The sequence below is a fragment of the Antechinus flavipes genome, chromosome 1 (genome assembly GCF_016432865.1).
Source record: "Antechinus flavipes isolate AdamAnt ecotype Samford, QLD, Australia chromosome 1, AdamAnt_v2, whole genome shotgun sequence".
Taxonomy (NCBI): Eukaryota; Metazoa; Chordata; class Mammalia; order Dasyuromorphia; family Dasyuridae; genus Antechinus; species Antechinus flavipes.
Genome location: NC_067398.1, coordinates 204486743 through 204504538, shown reverse-complemented (window position 1 = coordinate 204504538; position 17796 = coordinate 204486743). Strand labels below are relative to the sequence as shown.

At 33.2% G+C, this 17796-nt stretch overlaps 1 pseudogene; it reads right to left on the bottom strand.

Annotated features, from left to right (window-relative positions):
- LOC127544816 (selenocysteine insertion sequence-binding protein 2-like) overlaps nucleotides 1–16739 on the bottom strand; it is a 96816-nt pseudogene extending 80077 nt beyond the window's left edge.
- Between the last annotated feature and the right edge of the window lie 1057 nt (nucleotides 16740–17796).

Genomic DNA, 17796 nt, shown 5'->3' with positions numbered 1-17796 from the left:
CCAAAACTTGAGCTCTGTTCCTAGGGCAAAGTAGAAATTGTACTTTTTTTTTCTTCCAGGGGAACAGAGGCCTCTTACTGACTGTCTGCTGAAGTGGGTTGGCCTATTGTAGTCTGATCTATTATGATGGTTTTCAGGGTCCCACAATTTGTTTTTGTGCTTGCATATCTGGTCTGCAGATCCACTGGTCCTTTGAAGCAGAATAGAGAGGCCAATGCTGATGTACTTTGGCTAAGAGTGTCCTGGTAGATTTTCCCAATATGCTTGGGAAAACAAACTTTTCCTTGAAGTCCTTGCAAGATATCTTAACCTGAAATATTATAACATTTTGAATGTTTGTGGGTTCTAACATTCCAAAATCAGTTCAGAGAATTGATGTTAATTTTTTAATCTGAGGGAAGCTGGGGAGAGCTCAGGAAATGTCCTGATTTCTCTCTACCATCTTTGCTCTCTCTGTCTCCATTCTACTTTTAAAGAAGTTGTTCTTCAATTTATTGTTCCCCATTTATACAATGTATTTTTTAAGTAATTATTCTTCAGTCAATTTTTGTCCTTTTCCCATGCTTTTGCCTCTTTCTTGCATACTTCTCACTTCTTTTGCCATTTTTCCTATCTAACTTATTTGATTTTTTAAATTCTTTTTTTAGCTCCTTCAAAAAGGGTTTTTGCTTGATATCGATTTTTATTTCTCTTTGAGGTTTTTCATGTAGATATTTTGATGATGTTTTCTTCTGGGTTTCTGTTTTGATCTTTCCTGCCCCCATAAGAATTTTATCTATGATAAAGGGTTTTCTAAACCCTTGCACTTCCATGGTTTTTAAAGTTGAGTTCTGCTCCTGAGGCACAAAGGCATGTGCTAAGTTTCTTGTGCTTTGGACTAGAGACCTGGATACTGACTTTGTGAGCTGAGACCTCTACTCACTAAGCTGGAGTAGTATGGCCTAGTTGTACCGTAGTTGCCTGATTTCTAGGGCTGGCAATTTGCCTCCTGCTAGAAGTCTAACAGCTGGCCTGCTAAGTCAGGACTTAGAGATCTTGGTGGCTTATCTGCACTACAGCTAAGAGCCTTCTGTTGGTATAACTGGACACCATCAGGACTATGATGTGTCCCCATTTTAGTCAAGTGAAACATAACTTTCCTTAAGTCCTTCTAAGTCATCTTAAGCTGGGAAATTGTTTCATTCAATCTTTTGGTAGATTCTCTAGAATCTGATTACAGGGTTAATTTAATGTTGTTTCTGAGGAAATTGGGGAGAGCTTAGGCAACTTCCTCACTTATCTCTGCCATCTTGGCTCTGGCTACAAACAAAATCATAGGTAAACTTATTAATGCAATTTAGAATCAGCAAGTTTTGTGAGTCATCAAGAAAATCAAGAAAAGAAATGGCATTCTGCACCCACTAAAAACAAAACAAAAAAAGAACAAAAAATGAGTAGGGAATGGAATATGTTCTGAGCAGCAATTTATTAGAGTGGGTTTCTAAAGGGGATCTATCTGGAAAGGAACTATAGAAAAATTATGAATATTAGTAACAAACTTAGATGTTCCAAATTCTGTAGCCTCTAAATTTATTAAGAAAACATTATCTGAGCTTCTATAAAACTTAAAGAATAAGCTACTATTACAAGAATCTTCAATATACGACCATCAGTTTTAACCAAGTCTAACAGAATGATAAACAAACCTGAAAAATATGGAACTGGACAAATTTTGGAGAAACTAGAATTAAAGATTCATGGTTATCTTCTAAAAGGAACTGCAAAACAATATACATATTTTTCTATACTACATGGAACTTTGGCCAAAATTGATAATATAAAAGGATATTGGAAAGAAATGATAAAAAGCAGAATTAATATGTCCTTGATCTACTCTAATTCAATAAGAATGAAAATTGGTTCATTGATCAGAAACAAAAAAATTCAGTCCCAAATGCATACAAAACAAACAAAAAAAAATTCCACAATTAGAGAGCCAAAGAATAAATCATAGAAATAACTATGTAAAATGAAATGATAAGAGGTAGCAATGTATCTAAATTTCTGGTATTCGGTGATAGCAGTCCTCATGAAAAAAAAATCCTATCTTTACAAATATAGATTAGTAAAATAGAAAAAAGTTTAAGGAATTGAATACACTTTAAAAAAAAAACAGAGAATGCAAAATAAATAAACCTAAAGTCAACAACAATAACAACAACAAAAATCAGGGGGTGATAAATAGGAATGATGATATGCTAGAAGAGGAAAGAATTATTGAAATGATAATGAAAACTAAACTTATTTTTGAAAGACTTATTTTGAAAGGAATGAATTTTTGAAAGTTCATAGTTTTAAATATTGTTTTTAAAAACAAAGGAAATCACATTCATTAAATAGCAAATAAGTAAGATGAGAACACAAATAAATCAGAAATAAAAGTAATAATGAAAACATGTATTTCTAACAGCATGAAGAACAGCACTGAGGAATAACTGTGAAAATATATAATAATTATAACACAAAAGTAAGATTTTTAAATAGATTTTTATTGAAAGAACATATGCATGGTCAATTTTTTTTTTTAACATTGTCCCTTGCAATCACTTCTGTTGCAACTTTTCCCTTCCTTCCCTCTACCCCCTACTCTAGATGGCAGGCAGTCTCATGCATGTTAAACATGTTAAAGTATATCTTAAATACAACATATGTGTATATTTTTATTTTTTTATTTTATTTAATAATAACTTTATATTGAAAGAAGCCATTCCAGGGTAATTTTTTTTACAACATTATCCCTTGCACTATTTCTGTTCCGATTTTTCCCCTCCCCCAGATGGCAAGCAGTCCTATATATGTTAGATATGTTGCAGTATATCCTAGATACAATATATGTTTGCAGAACCAAACAGTTCTCCCGCTGCACAGGGAGAATTGGATTCAGAAGGTAAAAATAACTCGGGAAGAAAAACAAAGATGCAGATAGTTCACATTCGTTTCCCAGTATTCTTTCTTTGGGTGTAGCTGCTTCTGTTCAGCATTTATCAATTGAAACTCAGTTAGGTCTCTTTGTCAAAGAAGTCCACTTCCATCAGAATACATCCTCATACAATATCATTGTCAAAGTGTATAATGACCTCGAGGTTCTGCTCATTTCACTTAGCATCAGTTCATGTAGGTCTCTCCAAGTCTCTCTATATTCATCCTGCTGGTAATTTCTTACAGAACAATAATATTCCATAACATTCATATACCACAATTTACCCAGCCATTCTCCAATTGATGGGCATCCATTCAATTTCCAGTTTCTAGCCACTACAAACAGGGCTGCCACAAACATTTTGGCACATACAGATCCCTTTCCCTTCTTTAATATCTCTTTATGATATAAGCCCAATAGAAAGACTGCTGTATCAAAGGGTCTTAATTTGCATTTCTCTGATCAATAATGATTTGGAACACTCTTTCATATGAGTGGTAATAGTTTCAATTTCATCATCTGAAAATTGTCTGTTCATATCCTTTGAACATTTATCAATTGGAGAATGGCTTGATTTCTTATAAATTAGAGTCAGTGCTCTACGTATTTTGGAAATGAGGCCTTTATCAGAACCTTTAACTGTGAAGATGTTTTCCCAGTTTATTGCTTCCCTTCGAATCTTGTTTGCATTAGTTTTATTTGTACAAAGGCTTTTTAATTTGATGTAATCAAAATTTTCTATTTTGTGATCAGTAATGGTCTCTAGTTCATCTTTGGTCACAAATTTCTTTCTCCTCCACAAGTCTGAGAGATAAACTACCATATGTTCCTCTAATTTATTTATAATCTCATTCTTTATGCCTAGGTTATGGACCCATTTTGATCTTATCTTGGTATATGGTGTTAAGTGTGGGTCCATGATTAATTTCTGCCATATTAATTTCCAGTTATCCCAGCAGTTTTTATCAAATAATGAATTCTTATCCCAAAAGTTAAGATCTTTGGGTTTGTCAAACACTAGATTGCTATGGTTGACTATTCTGTCTTGTGAACCTAACCTTTTCCACTGATCAACTAATCTATTTCTTAGCCAATACCAAATGGTTTTGGTGACTGCTGCTTTATAATATAATTTTAGATCAGGTACAGTTAGGCTGCCTTCATTTGATTTTTTTTTTCATTAATTCCCTTGAGATTCTCGACTTTCTATTGTTCCATATGAATTTTGTTGTCATTTTTTCTAGATCATTAAAATATTTTCTTGGAAGTCTGATTGGTATAGCACTAAATAAATAGATTAATTTAGGGAGTATTGTCATCTTTATTATATTCGCTCGGCCTATCCAAGAGCACTTAATATTTTTCCAATTATTTAAGTCTGACTTTATTTGTGTGGAAACTTTTTTGTAATTTTGCTCATATAATTCCTGACTTTCCTTTGGTAGATAGATTCCCAAATATTTTATGCTATCAACAGTTATTCTGAATGGAATTTCTCTTTGTATCTCTTGCTGTTGGATTTTGTTGGTAGTGTATAAAAATGCTGAGGATTTATGGGATTTATTTTGTATCCAGCTACTTTGCTAAAATTATGAATTATTTCTAATAGCTTTTTAGTAGAATCTCTGGGGTTCTCTAGGTATACCATCATATCATCTGCAAAGAGTGATAGTTTGGTTTCCTCATTGCCTTCTCTAATTCCTTTAATATCTTTCTCAACTCTTATTGCAGAGGCTTAGTGTTTCTAATATGATATTGAATAATAATGGTGATAGTGGGCAACCTTGCTTCACTCCAGATCTTACTGGGAAAGGTGCCAGTTTTTCCCCATTGCATATGATGCTTACTGATGGTTTTAAATATATGCTCCTTACTATTTTAAGGAAAAGTCCATTTATTCCTATGCTCTCAAGTGTTTTTATTAGGAATGGATGTTGGATTTTATCAAATGCCATTAAACTATTTCTACTCACATGAAAGTGTGTTCCAAATCACTATTGATCAGACAATTCAAATTAAGACAACTCTGAGATACCACTACGTTCCTGTCAGATTGACTAAGATGACAGGAAAAGATAATGAGAATGTTGGAGGGGATGCAGGAAAACTGGGACATTGATGCAATTTCGGCTGGAATAATATGCTCATATTTAAAGGTGAAATAAGAAAATGTACTTGAAATTATTTTTCTTTCCACTCCAATTTTCCCCTAGGAACCATTCCTATGAGAATATCTAAACTATAATCTCATGCTGTTCTCTCTGTCTTATTAACATTTAAAATTTTGTAAACAAAAAAATAATAAAATCTCTATCAACCTAGTTTCCCTGTTTGTCATACTAAAACTTCCTAGTAAGGACAATATGGAAGATCCTTGATTTTAGTTTACATAGTGAAATGGGAGAAAAAATAAATTAATCTATTGATAGGTTATTCCCTAAGATCAGAGTCAGTAATATATCTAAGGCATCGGGTTATTGTAGTATGATGAGTGACTCAGGAGAAATCCATCCAGTCATATCAAGTAATAAAGTGAGTATTCATCTCCATTAATTATTCCAGTTAGCTATTTTTGTTTAAGAAATTTACTTTTAACATTATTTTTGCATTAGCTTCCTACACTGCTCCCAGGCCAACAGGATTTTTTGCTGTTGTTATTGTTGTAGTTGCTTTGTTTGTGTGGGCAAGCATGTGTATGATTTTAAACTTGACTTTAGGGAGTCAATCCATACAATCCTTTTCCATTTTTAATAGAATTCACTTAGAAATACTTTCTGAAACTTAAATATGTATTCTCCTACCTCTTTGCTCATACTCTTCTTGTTAGTAGAAGGGGAGGAAAACTTACATAAAGGTCTAACTGAGGATATCCTAATGAATATCCTAGTCTTTTTAGTGCCTCTGTGTTTCCTGATATACTTTGATGTTTTCTGAAAAAAAAAATAGCATTGTTTTAGATGGCTACTTGTCACCTGTATCCTTATGAGTGAATAGAAGTTAACACATATTTTGCAGGCTTTGTTTATTTATTTATTTTTTATGTATGTTCTTTACTGCAAACCTAATGGGCAAACAGTTCATTGCATCACGAGCTGTTGGCATATGGCATCCAGGGGGACAAAGCAGCCCAGACAGCCCATCAGATTAACCATGTAATAGACCCAGAAGCAGTTTTAAAGCTGTAAAACAAAATTGCTTATGGAGCCTGCCAACATGCCAGATGCTGCTATTGGAAGAAATATCTTCCAGTGTTTAGCATCTGGGTCTTATGTTTGCCAACTGAAGAAGAATAAAAATTGGCAACACACTAACTGCAAGACTGATTTTGAAATATAAGTATTTTTCTATTTCCAAATAAAATATGTGATAGAAAAAGGTTCATATCAAATATTTAGGAGTATATTATTATGAACTGTGTTCCATAATACTTTTAAAGTGCTGATGAGATGTTTTGTCCAATGAAAGAGAAAACTAACAAACTTAAACTTGAAAAAGATATTTCTCAATGATTTTCTATGATATACTACTCTTATATTTAAAACAATAATTCATGTATCAATTGAATACAAATTATATTTTAAAGATGCTGACATCTATTACCCAGTGACTTTACTTTGGTTATTATAAAACAAAGAATGTTTTAATACATGAACAATGAAAAATATATTTTTTAAATTAGATTCTTCAAGGCTATTTCCAAAGTAAATCAAATACAACAATGAATAAGTACTTGTTATTTGCCAAGTGCACAAGAAACTTTTGTATCATTAATAGAATTGAGTCTAAATTTATCTTAGGTTCAATTCTTATGATGACTTGGAAACTCAAGGTCAACCAGCTTCCATCAGGCAGTTGTACAGAATGCTGAAGAAAGGCATGCCATAAACTATGTGTAGGTGAATGCATTAATCAAGTGATTTAATCAGTGGATTCCAGAAGGCTATAGATAATAGGTTTTAAATTGAAATAGCAGCATTACCCTGACAAGTTATGTTTAACTAGTTACAAAGAGCTCATATCTAGATAGTTTAATGAAATGAACTGAAGGGCTGATGTCACTGAATATACATAATTCAATATGAAAAATTATCCCAATCTGTTGAGTTTATATCTTATCCATTAAGCTCCTGAATATAGTAGAGTCAATATGTCACAGTTGAAAAAAGGCTAGATTTCTCTAATAAATGTTTATTGTTTGACTGATTGATTGATTCAATTCAGGAGAACTGAAATCTTTTCCCAATTTAGCCACTTATTGCCTGGATGATGTTGGGCAAATCACTTTCCCAATTTAGATACAAGTTTTTTTTTTTTCCTCTATTAAAATGAAAGAATTGCACTAGATGATTCCTAATGTTCCTGCCAACTTGGACAGGCTATGTATTCTAGTTATAGTGTGACTAAAACCAATTTTTGTCCCAAATAAATCGTATCTTTTTTTTTAAATCAAGAAACTACTAATTCTTAACTGTTTTTTTTTTGGATTAGTTATAAACCTGGTCTACATAATTAATATAATCACTGATCAATTTACATAGGTTCAAAATATTTATGATCAATTTTAATGGCATATAAAGTATTGACTATTTTTATCCTTACCACTCACCCTCTTTATTGAAAGGCAAAGAATAGAGACATAAAAGTCAGTGGTAGGAATTCAATTAATCCATTAATTCTGAAACAGATTTCAAATGCTATGATCCAAAATCTAAACCTAAAATTAGGAAGCTATCAATATTTATAATAGTAAAACTGAAAATATTTTAAACTGAATTTTGGACTAATAGGAGAATGCTTCATTTTGGAATTATACCCAAAGGACTACAAAACATTGTATATTCTTTGATCCAGCAATGCCACTACTGGGGCTGTATTCCAAAGAGTTTCTAAAAGTTTTCCAAAGTTTGTAAAAGAGAGAAAAAGACTCACATATGCAAAAATATTTCTAGCAACTCTCTTTGTAGTGTCAAGGAAATTGAGTGAATGCCCATCAATTGGGGAATGTTGAATAAGCTATGGTATATGATTGCATGAAATATTATTGTTATATAAGAAATGATGAGAAGGCTGATTTCAGAAAAGCCTGGAAAGAACTGATACTGAATGAAATGAACAAAACCAGGATAATATAATTCACAGTAAAAATAAGATTTTGTCATGATCAAATATGACAGATTTAGCTCTTCTCAGTTATACAATGATCCAAAATAATTCCAATAGACTTGGGATGAAAAATGCCATCCACATCCAGTGAAAGAATTGAAGAGACTAATGCAGATTAAGGCATGCTATTTTCACCTTTCTTTTTTGTTTTTTGTTTTCTCATTTGTTCTGATTTTTTTCACATCATAACTAATAAGGAATAATGTTTTAAAAATAAAAAAGAACCCCTCTCCTCATTATTACTTGACATAGTACAGAAGAAATCCTTACTCTATCAGTTAGTGTGTGTGTGTGTGTGTGTGTGTGTGTGCGTGCGTGTCTGATAAAGTGTTAAAAATAATGAAAGCAGAAAAGCAAAATTACTCCTATTTAATGACAATATCAATATTTATTTAGGAAGCCTGAAAGAATTAATTCAGAGAAAAAGTAAAGAATAGACCAAAGGACTTGTGGAGAAGACAAAGGTTCTAATTTTGTTGCTGATGCTTTAATTGTCCTGTAACCTTCTGCAACCCAGTGTCTGTTCTTTTTTTAACAAATGGGAGAATTGTTTTATCTATTTAGAGGACTGTTGTAAGCTTCACATAAGACAATATATAAAAAGTCATTTTAAATCTTTTAATTCCTATATAAATGCTTTTTTTATTATCAGTAGAAGTAATTAATAACTAGTCAAGCAGGGTTTATAAAATTAGAATATTAAAATCATTATTTCCATGCAATGCTAATGAGACTAAGAAAGTGATACTATAAAGAAAAATTCTATTCAAAATTACCACAATAAGTATAATAATAATAAAATGCTTAGGAGTTAATCTATATAGACATACTCAGGAAATATAAGTACAGAACACTCTTGGAAGAAATGAAGGGAAATTTGAGCAATTGGATGAATGTTGATGGTTTGTGCTATTATTTTAGTTATGAAGATTAATAATAACAATTTTCCTTTCAACTTAAAAAGAAATTACAGCCTAAGATAAATAAATTTTCTTTTTAAATTAGGAATAAGAGAAATTTATTATAAAATGATCTCTAACTACACTTTTAAGTCACTCATCATTAAAAGTATCTGGAAGAGCTAGCACAATAGAAATTCAAATTATTAACTACTCCATATTGAAAATGAAGAAATATGAGTGTTACTAGCATAGCCTAATTGGGATAAACTCTTATTTGAAAAGAATTTCTGCATGAATTGGAAAGTAGCTTGGAAGAAAAAAAAAGGCTTTGACAAGCACCATTTACCTTACCACAGTAAGTTCCAAATGGATATTCAATATACAAACAAAACAAAACCCAATAGAAAGTAGCTGTAGCAAATAACTTGTAGGATTATTTTAAAGTCAAATGAAATGAGATTTGATACTTCAAAAAACTTAAAATGGTATGTCAACATCAACATACACTATTGTTATTAAAATAATTGTAGAAAATATGAAAATATCATCAAATGAAATGATTATTAAATGATCTAGATGACTGATTTTGAAATATAACCTTTTCCTCTTCAGAGGAAAATTAGGAATTCAGAGTTGGTCAATATATAATAAGATTTAGTTTAAAAGACTGTATCAGGTTGGAGCCAAGATGGCAGAGAGGGCACAAATGACTTTTTAAGCTCCTCTCATTCCCCTCATAATCAACTATTTAATTCAGCCTCAAAAATAGCTCTTCACTGCTTAAATTCATGAAGATTAGAAGCACTACAATTTACCAGCTGAAGTCAATCAGGAAGATCACCAGGAAAGGTTTGTCCTGAGGGGCCAGGAACAGACTAGCACAGACAGCAAGAGACTAGCGTCCAGAGAAAACCAGGGGCAGGAGTAATCTCTGTGGCTAGAGAAGTTATAGAGATGACTCTGCTATAGGTTGACTGCTCTGTCTTGATTACAAAGCAGTAAACTGGCAGAGAAATTAAAGCCTAAAACAGAGGGTACTCTAAAAAAATGCCAGAACCTAACCAGATCTAGCTGTAACCACTCAAACCCGGAAGTGACTCAGGCAGACTTTAACACAGCCCTGCAGCCACATCCTGCAGTTCTGGGCTTTTGCGGGGACAGTAACAAATCTGCACAGCACAGGAGCACAGCCCCAGGCAGCCTCTAATCGGCACAGTATAGGGCTCAGCCTGGGGCAATAGAAATTCCCCAGCAGACTCTGCTTCCTGGGCAGACACTTCCAGTCCTTGCAAATCCATTCACTGCTCAACTGCTAATACCCACAGCCCCAGGGCAGGGTTTGGCTTGGGGTAGTGAAACTCTTACTGCTCAGCATCTAGCCCCAGGGTAGTCGTTATCTCACACAGCTGGGCTTCTTTGCAGGGCACTTTCCCAGCTCAGCCCTGAAGGCTTGAGTTACTTCCCAGTGGGGAACTCTTTCCCAGAGCACTCCAGTACCATACTGCTTTTTGTAGCTAGCTGGCAGGACAGCTACCCATCCATACACCTTTCACTGCTCTGCAGAGGAAGTTGGAAACCTCCTGGTTCTGAAGGCAGACCCTACAGGCTTTAACAAAATGAGTAAAAAAATTCAAAAGAAAGATTGATAGTTTCTATACAGAAAGAGAACAACTTTTCAACCTTGAAGAAACTAATAGCAGACAGTCTCCAGACAATTGTTGGTCCCTAATACAAAAAGCTCTCCTAGAAGGGACTATTAAACACCTTAAAAGAGAACTAGAAGAAAAATGGGGAAAAGAAAGAGAAGCTATTCAAGAGAATATAGAAAAGACATATAACTCACTAAAAAAAAAAATTGATAAAGTGGAAAAAGAAAAACAACTTCCTGAAATGTGAATTGGAAAAGTTAAAAAAACTTCCAAGAAGTGCAGGGAAAGAGAATTTGTGAATTGGAAAAAAGAAAATAACTCACTAAAAAAAAAAATAGTGAAATGGAAAAAAACTCCTTAGAGCAAAACAACTCAATTGGACATATACAAAAAGAAATAAAAAAATCTAATGAAGAAAATAACTCACTAAAAATCAGAACTGAACAAATAGAAATGACTGATTCATTGAGACATCAAGAATCAGTTAAGCAAAACCAAAAAAAAATGAAAGATTGGGGGAAAAAGTCAAATATTTACTTGGAAAAACAACAGACCTGGAAAATAGATAATTAGATCTAGGAGAGATAACCTGAGGATTATTGGACTACTCGAAAATTATGATTAAAAAAAAGAGCCTAGATACTATTTTACAGGAAATCATCAAAGAGAACTGCCCAGAAGTAATAGAACCAGAAGGTAAAAAAGGCATAGAAAGAATTCATCAAGCACCTTCTGAAAAAGACACTAAAATAAAGACTCCGAGGAATATTATGGCCAAATTTAAGAATTTTCAGACTAAAGAAAAAATTTTACAAGAAGCCAGGAAAAAACAGGTCAAATACCGAGATACTACAATAAGGGTCACACAAGATCTGGCTGCCTCAACATTAAAGGACTGAAGGCCCTGGAAGCAGATATACTGAAAGGCAAAAGAGCTTGGAATGTAGCCAAGAATAAACTACCCAGCTAAGCTAAGTATTTTTTTTCCATGGAAGAAGATAAACATTTAGTGAAATAGAGGAATTCCATTTGTTTCTAAGGAAAAAACCAGACTTAAACAAAAAATTTGATCTCCAGCAACAGGACTCAAGAGAAGTAGAAAAAGGTAAAAGGAACTCTTGAGAACTGTATTTCTGTTGTGGATATACATAAAAAACATATGTAAAATTTGATTCTACTGACATAACATAAAAAAGGGAAGTAGAAATGGAAAGGGGATAGTGTCAGAAAAAGGGAAAAGGGGAGATAAAAGAGGAAAACTACATGCGATGATGAGGAAAAGGAAAACTATCATATCTGAGGGAACTTAGAAAGGGGGAGGAACATTGTGTGAATCCTACTATCATCAGATGTGGCTCAAAGAGGAAATAATTGACATTTGTTTTACAGAGAATCTTTTCTCACGTCATTAAAAAGTGGGAGAGGAAAAGGGAAAAGGAAAAAGAGTAATAAGAGAAGGGTGCAAGAAAGGGGAAGAGCTATACTAAAGAGGGAGAGCTGTGTGACACAAATGGGATCAATAAGTTAATACTAGGGAAGGAGGGAAGGAGGGCAAGAAAAGGAAAAGCATAATCTGGGGATATTAGGATGGCAGGAAATACAGAATTAGTCATTTTAATCATAAATGTGAATGGGATGAAATCTCCCATAAAGAGGAGGTTGATGGCAGACTGGATCAAAAGTCAGAACCCTACAATATGTTGTTTACAGGAAACACATTTAAAACAGGGAGATACATACAGAGTACAGATAAAAGGCTGGAGCAGAATCTATTATACTTCAGGTGAAGTCAAAAAAACAGGGGTAGCCATCCTTATCTCAGATCAAGCAAAAGCAAAAATTGATCTAATTAAAAGAGATAAGGGAGGAAACTGTATCTTTCTAAAGGGTACTATAGACAATGAAGCAATATCTGTATTAAACATATATGCACCAAGTGGTAGAGCATCTACCTTCCTAAAGGAGAAGTTAAGAGAGTTGCGAGAAGAAATAGACAGCAAAACGATAATAGTGGGAGATCTCAATCTTGCACTCTCAGATTTAGATAAATCAAATCACAAAACAAATAAGAAAGAAATTAAAGCGGTAAATAGAATATTAGAAAAAAATAGGCATGATAGATCTCTGGAGAAATCTGAATGGTGACAGAAAGGAGTATACTTTCTTCTCAGCAGTTCATGGAACCTACACAACAATTGATCATCTATTAGTACATAAAGACCTTAAAATTAAATGCAGGAAGGGAGAAATAGTAAATGCTTTCTTTTCAGATCACAATGCAATAAAAAACTACATTCAACAAAAAGTTAGGTGTAAATAGACCAAAAGTAATTGGAAACTAAATAATCTCATCTTAAAGAATGATTGGGTGAAACAGCAAATTATAGACACAATTAATAATTTCACTCAAGATAATGACAACAGTGAGACATCTTACCAAAATTTATGGGATGCAGCCAAAGTGGTAATAAGGGGAAATTTTATATCCTTAGAGGCTTACTTGAATAAAATAGAGAAAGAGAATATCAATAAATTTGTCTACAACTTAAAAAGCTAGAAAAAGACCAAATTAAAAACCCCCAATCAATTACTAAACTTGAAATTCTAAAATTAAAAGGAGAAATTAATAAAATAGAAAGTAAAAAAAAAACAATTGAACTAATAAATAAAACCAAGAGTTGGTTTTATGAAAAAAACAATAAAATTGATAAATCTTTGGTAAATCTGATTAGAAAAAGGAGAGAGGAAAATCAAATTAGTAGTTTTAAAAATGAAAAGAGAGAATTTTTATCAGATTATCAGAGGAGGAAGTAAATTGCTTAAATAGTCCCATTTTAGAAAAAGATATAGAACATGTTATTAATCAACTCCCTAAAAAAAAAAAAAAAAATCCCCAGGACTAGATGGATTTACATGTGAATTCTACCAAACATTCAAAGAGCAATTAGCCCCAATGCTTTATAAACTATTTGGAAAAATAGGGAATGAAGGAATCCTACCAAATTTCTTTTATGACACAGACAAGGTACTGATACCTAAACCAGGTAGGTTGAAAACACAGAAAGAAAATTATAGACCAATCTCCATAATGAATATTGATGCAAAAATCCTAAATAAGATATTAAGCAAAAAGGCTACAGAAAGTCATCCCCAGGATAATACACCACGATCAAGTAGGATATATACCAAGAATGCAGAGCTGGTTCAATATTAGGAAAACTATCAGTACAATTGGCCATATTAATAATCAAATTAACAAAAATCCTATGATTGTCTCAATAGATGCAGAAAAAGCATTTGATAAAATCCAACATCCATTCCTATTAAAAACTCTTGAGAGTATAGGAGTAAATGGAACTTTCCTTAAAATAATCAGTAGCATCTACTTAAAACCAGCAGTAACCATCATATGTAATGGGGACAAACTCCAACCATTCCCAATAAAATCAGGAGTGAAACAAGGTTGCCCACTATCACCATTATTATTTAATACTTTATTAGAGATGCTAGCTTTGGCAATAAGAGTTGAGAAAGAAATTAAAAGAATAATAATAGGCAATGAGGAAACCATGCGATGATATGATGGTATACTTAGAGAACCCCAGAGACTCTACTAAAAAGTTATTAGAAACAATCCACACCTTCAGCAAAGTTGCAGAATACAAAATAAACCCACATAAGTCATCAGCATTCTTATATATCATTAACAAAACCCAACAGTTAGAGTTACAAAGAGAAATTCCATTTACATAACTATTGATTGTATAAAATATTTAGGAATCTATCTGCCAAGAGAAAATCAGAAACTTTATGAGCAAAACTACAAAACACTTTCCACACAAATTTAGTCTGATCTAACCAACTGGAAAAATATTAAATGCTCTTGGATTGGGAGAGCAAATATAATAAAGATGACAATACTACCTAAATTAATCTACTTATTTAGTGCTATACCAATCAGACTCCCAGAAAACTATTTTGATGACCTAGAAAAAATAACAACAAAGTTCACATGGAAAAACAAAAGGTCAAGAATTTCAAGGGAATTAATGAAAAAAAAAAAATCAAATGAAGGTGGCCTAGCTGTACCAGATCTAAAATTAAATTATAAAGCAGCAGTTACTTAAATCATCTGGTATTGGCTAAGAAATAGACTAGTTGATCAATGGAATAGGTTAGGTTCAAAGGACAAAACAGCCAATAACTTTAATAATCTAATGTTTGACAAACCCCAAAACCCCAGGTTTGGGGATAAGAATGCATTATTTGAAAAAAATTTCTGAGAAAATTGGAAATTAGTATGGCAGAAACTAGGCATTGACCCACACTTAACACTGTACACCAAGATAAAGTCAAAATGGGTTCATGACCTAGGCATAAAGAATGAGATTATAAATAGTTTGAAAGAGCATAGGATAGTTTACCTCTCAGACCTGTGGAAGAGAAAGGAATTTATGACAAAAGAAGCACTAGAGATTACCATTGACCACAAAATAGACAATTTTGATTATATCAAATTGAAAAGTTGTTTTACAAACAAAACAAATGCAGACAAGATTAGAAGGGAAACAACAAACTCGGAAAACATTTTTACAGCCAAAGGTTCTGATAAAGGCCTCATTTTCAAAATATAGAGAGAATTGACTCTAATTTATAAGAAATCAAGCCATTCTCCAATCAATAAATGGTCAAAGGCTATGAACAGACAATTCTCAGATGAAATTAAAACTATTTGTAGCCATATGAAAATATGCTCCAAATCATTATTAATCAGAGAATTGCAAATTAAGACAACTCTGAGATACCACTACACACCTGTCAGATTGGCTAGAATGACAGGAAAAGATAATGCATAATGTTGGAGGGGATGTGGGAAAACAGGGACACTGATACGTTGTTGGTGGAATTGTGAACACATCCAGCCATTCTGGAGAGCAATTTGGAACTATACTCAAAAAGTTATCAAACGGTGCATACCCTTTGACCCAGCAGTGTTTCTACTGGGCTTATACCCCAAAGAGATACTAAAGAAGGGAAAGGGACCTGTATGTGCCAAAATGTTTGTGGCAGCCCTGTTTGTAGTGGCTAGAAGCTGGAAAATGAATGGATGCCCATCAATTGGAGAATGGTTGAGTAAATTGTGGTATATGAACGTTATGGAATATTATTGTTTTGTAAGAAATGACCAGCAGGATGAATACAGAGAGGACTGGTGAGACTTCCATGAACTGATGCTGAGTGAAATGAGCAGAACCAGGAGATCATTATATCCCTCAAAGACGATACTGTATGAGGATGTATTCTGATGGAAGTGGATCTCTTCAATAAAGAGATCTAATTCAGTTTCAATTGATCAAGGATGGACAGAAGTAGCTACACCCAAAGAAAGAACACTGGGGAATGATTATAAACTGCTTGCATTTTTGTTTTTCTTCCCGGGTTATTTATACCTTCTGAATCCAATTCTCCCTGTACAATAAGAGAACTGTTCACTTCTGTACACATATATTGTATTTAGGATATACTGTAACCTATTTAACATGTATAGGACTGCTTGCCATCTGGGGGAGAGGGTGGAGGGAGGGAGGGGAAAAATCAGAACAGAAGTGAGTGCAAGGGACAATGTTGTAAAACATTACCCTGGCATGTGTTTTGTCAATAAAAAGTTAAAAAAAAAAAAAAAAGACTGTTGCTGCTATTATAGGTGAGAGTACTTTTAAAAAGCATTATTGAGATGGGATTTTTAAAAACATATTCATAAAATATTATTTTAAAATAAATGAGAAAATATATTAAAACAGGAGGAAATTTTCCTGATTTTTAACACTTCTGCTTAATAATGAAAGCAGAGGTAGAGCTCAGATGATACAATAAAGGTAGAGACTCATTCTTCCCCAAACCCCTGCAAATTCCCTTATTAATCTAAATAAATTTAGAGCATTAAAACCCACAAAAAGACAGAATAGAACATTTTCAAGTCAAATATAACTTATAATGTCAGCAGGAAAAGTCTCTGGTACCAGGGGTCCAGTGTGAAGCTGCAGGTGCAGCTCCAGTCCACTCCATCCTAGCCAAGTAGTAACATTTGTTGGGGAATCTGAGTTAAAAATAGTATTTGAAGTTTCTAAACATCTCAGCCCAGAGACACCAAAGACAACTTAGAAGCTCAGTAAAAACAGGTTTGTGTCTACTAGGATGGGAAGATCTTGAGAAACCACCCAACCTGTAATTGGCGTGGACATTTACCTTGTTTACTTTCCTCCATGGGAACATGATACTTGTAACTCATATGAACTTTTTTATTGTTATGGCACAAAGAAAGAGTGTAGATAGACAGATGTGAGTTGAACATGAAGGAATAATATCTAAAAAATTAAATTAAGGAATGGGAGAGGAATGTACTAGGAAAAAAGGTAAAGGGCAGATGCAATGTTATAAAAGACAAGAAAAAGTTTTTACAATGGAGAAGTGGAGTAACAGAAGCAGAATAAGTGAACCTTATGCTAATCAAAATTGTTTCAAAGAGAAAATACCAGAAACACTCAATATGAATATACAGATTCATCTTATCCTGCTGGAAAAAGGGGGGGAAGGAGATATGAGGTGAGATGATGATACAGGTGGGGGGCATATTGGGGATGGGGTGATCAGAGGTAAAACATTTTCAAGGACATACAAGGCAGAAGAAGAGAGAATAGAATAAACAGGGGAAGGGGACTACATTAACAATAGTGATTGTGAAAAGAATTTTGAAGCATGTTTCTCTGAGGGAAGTGTCATTTCTCAAACAAATAGGAAAATAAGTCAAATTTACAAAAAAAAAAAAAAAATAAGGGCTATTCCCCAATTGATTAATCATCAAAAGATATAAATTGTGCCCAAAGAGCTTTAAAATCATGAATATTCTTTGGCTTAGCAATACTATTACTAGGCATAAATCCCAAAAGAGATTTTAAAAAGTACCTATATGTACACAAATATTTATAGTAGATGTTTTCTCAGGGGAGGGGATATTTATCAATTGGGGAATGGCTGAATAAATTGTGGTATGTTTATGATGGAATACTAATGTTCTATAAGAAATGATGAGCAGGATGCTCTCAGTAAAACCTGGAAAGTTCTC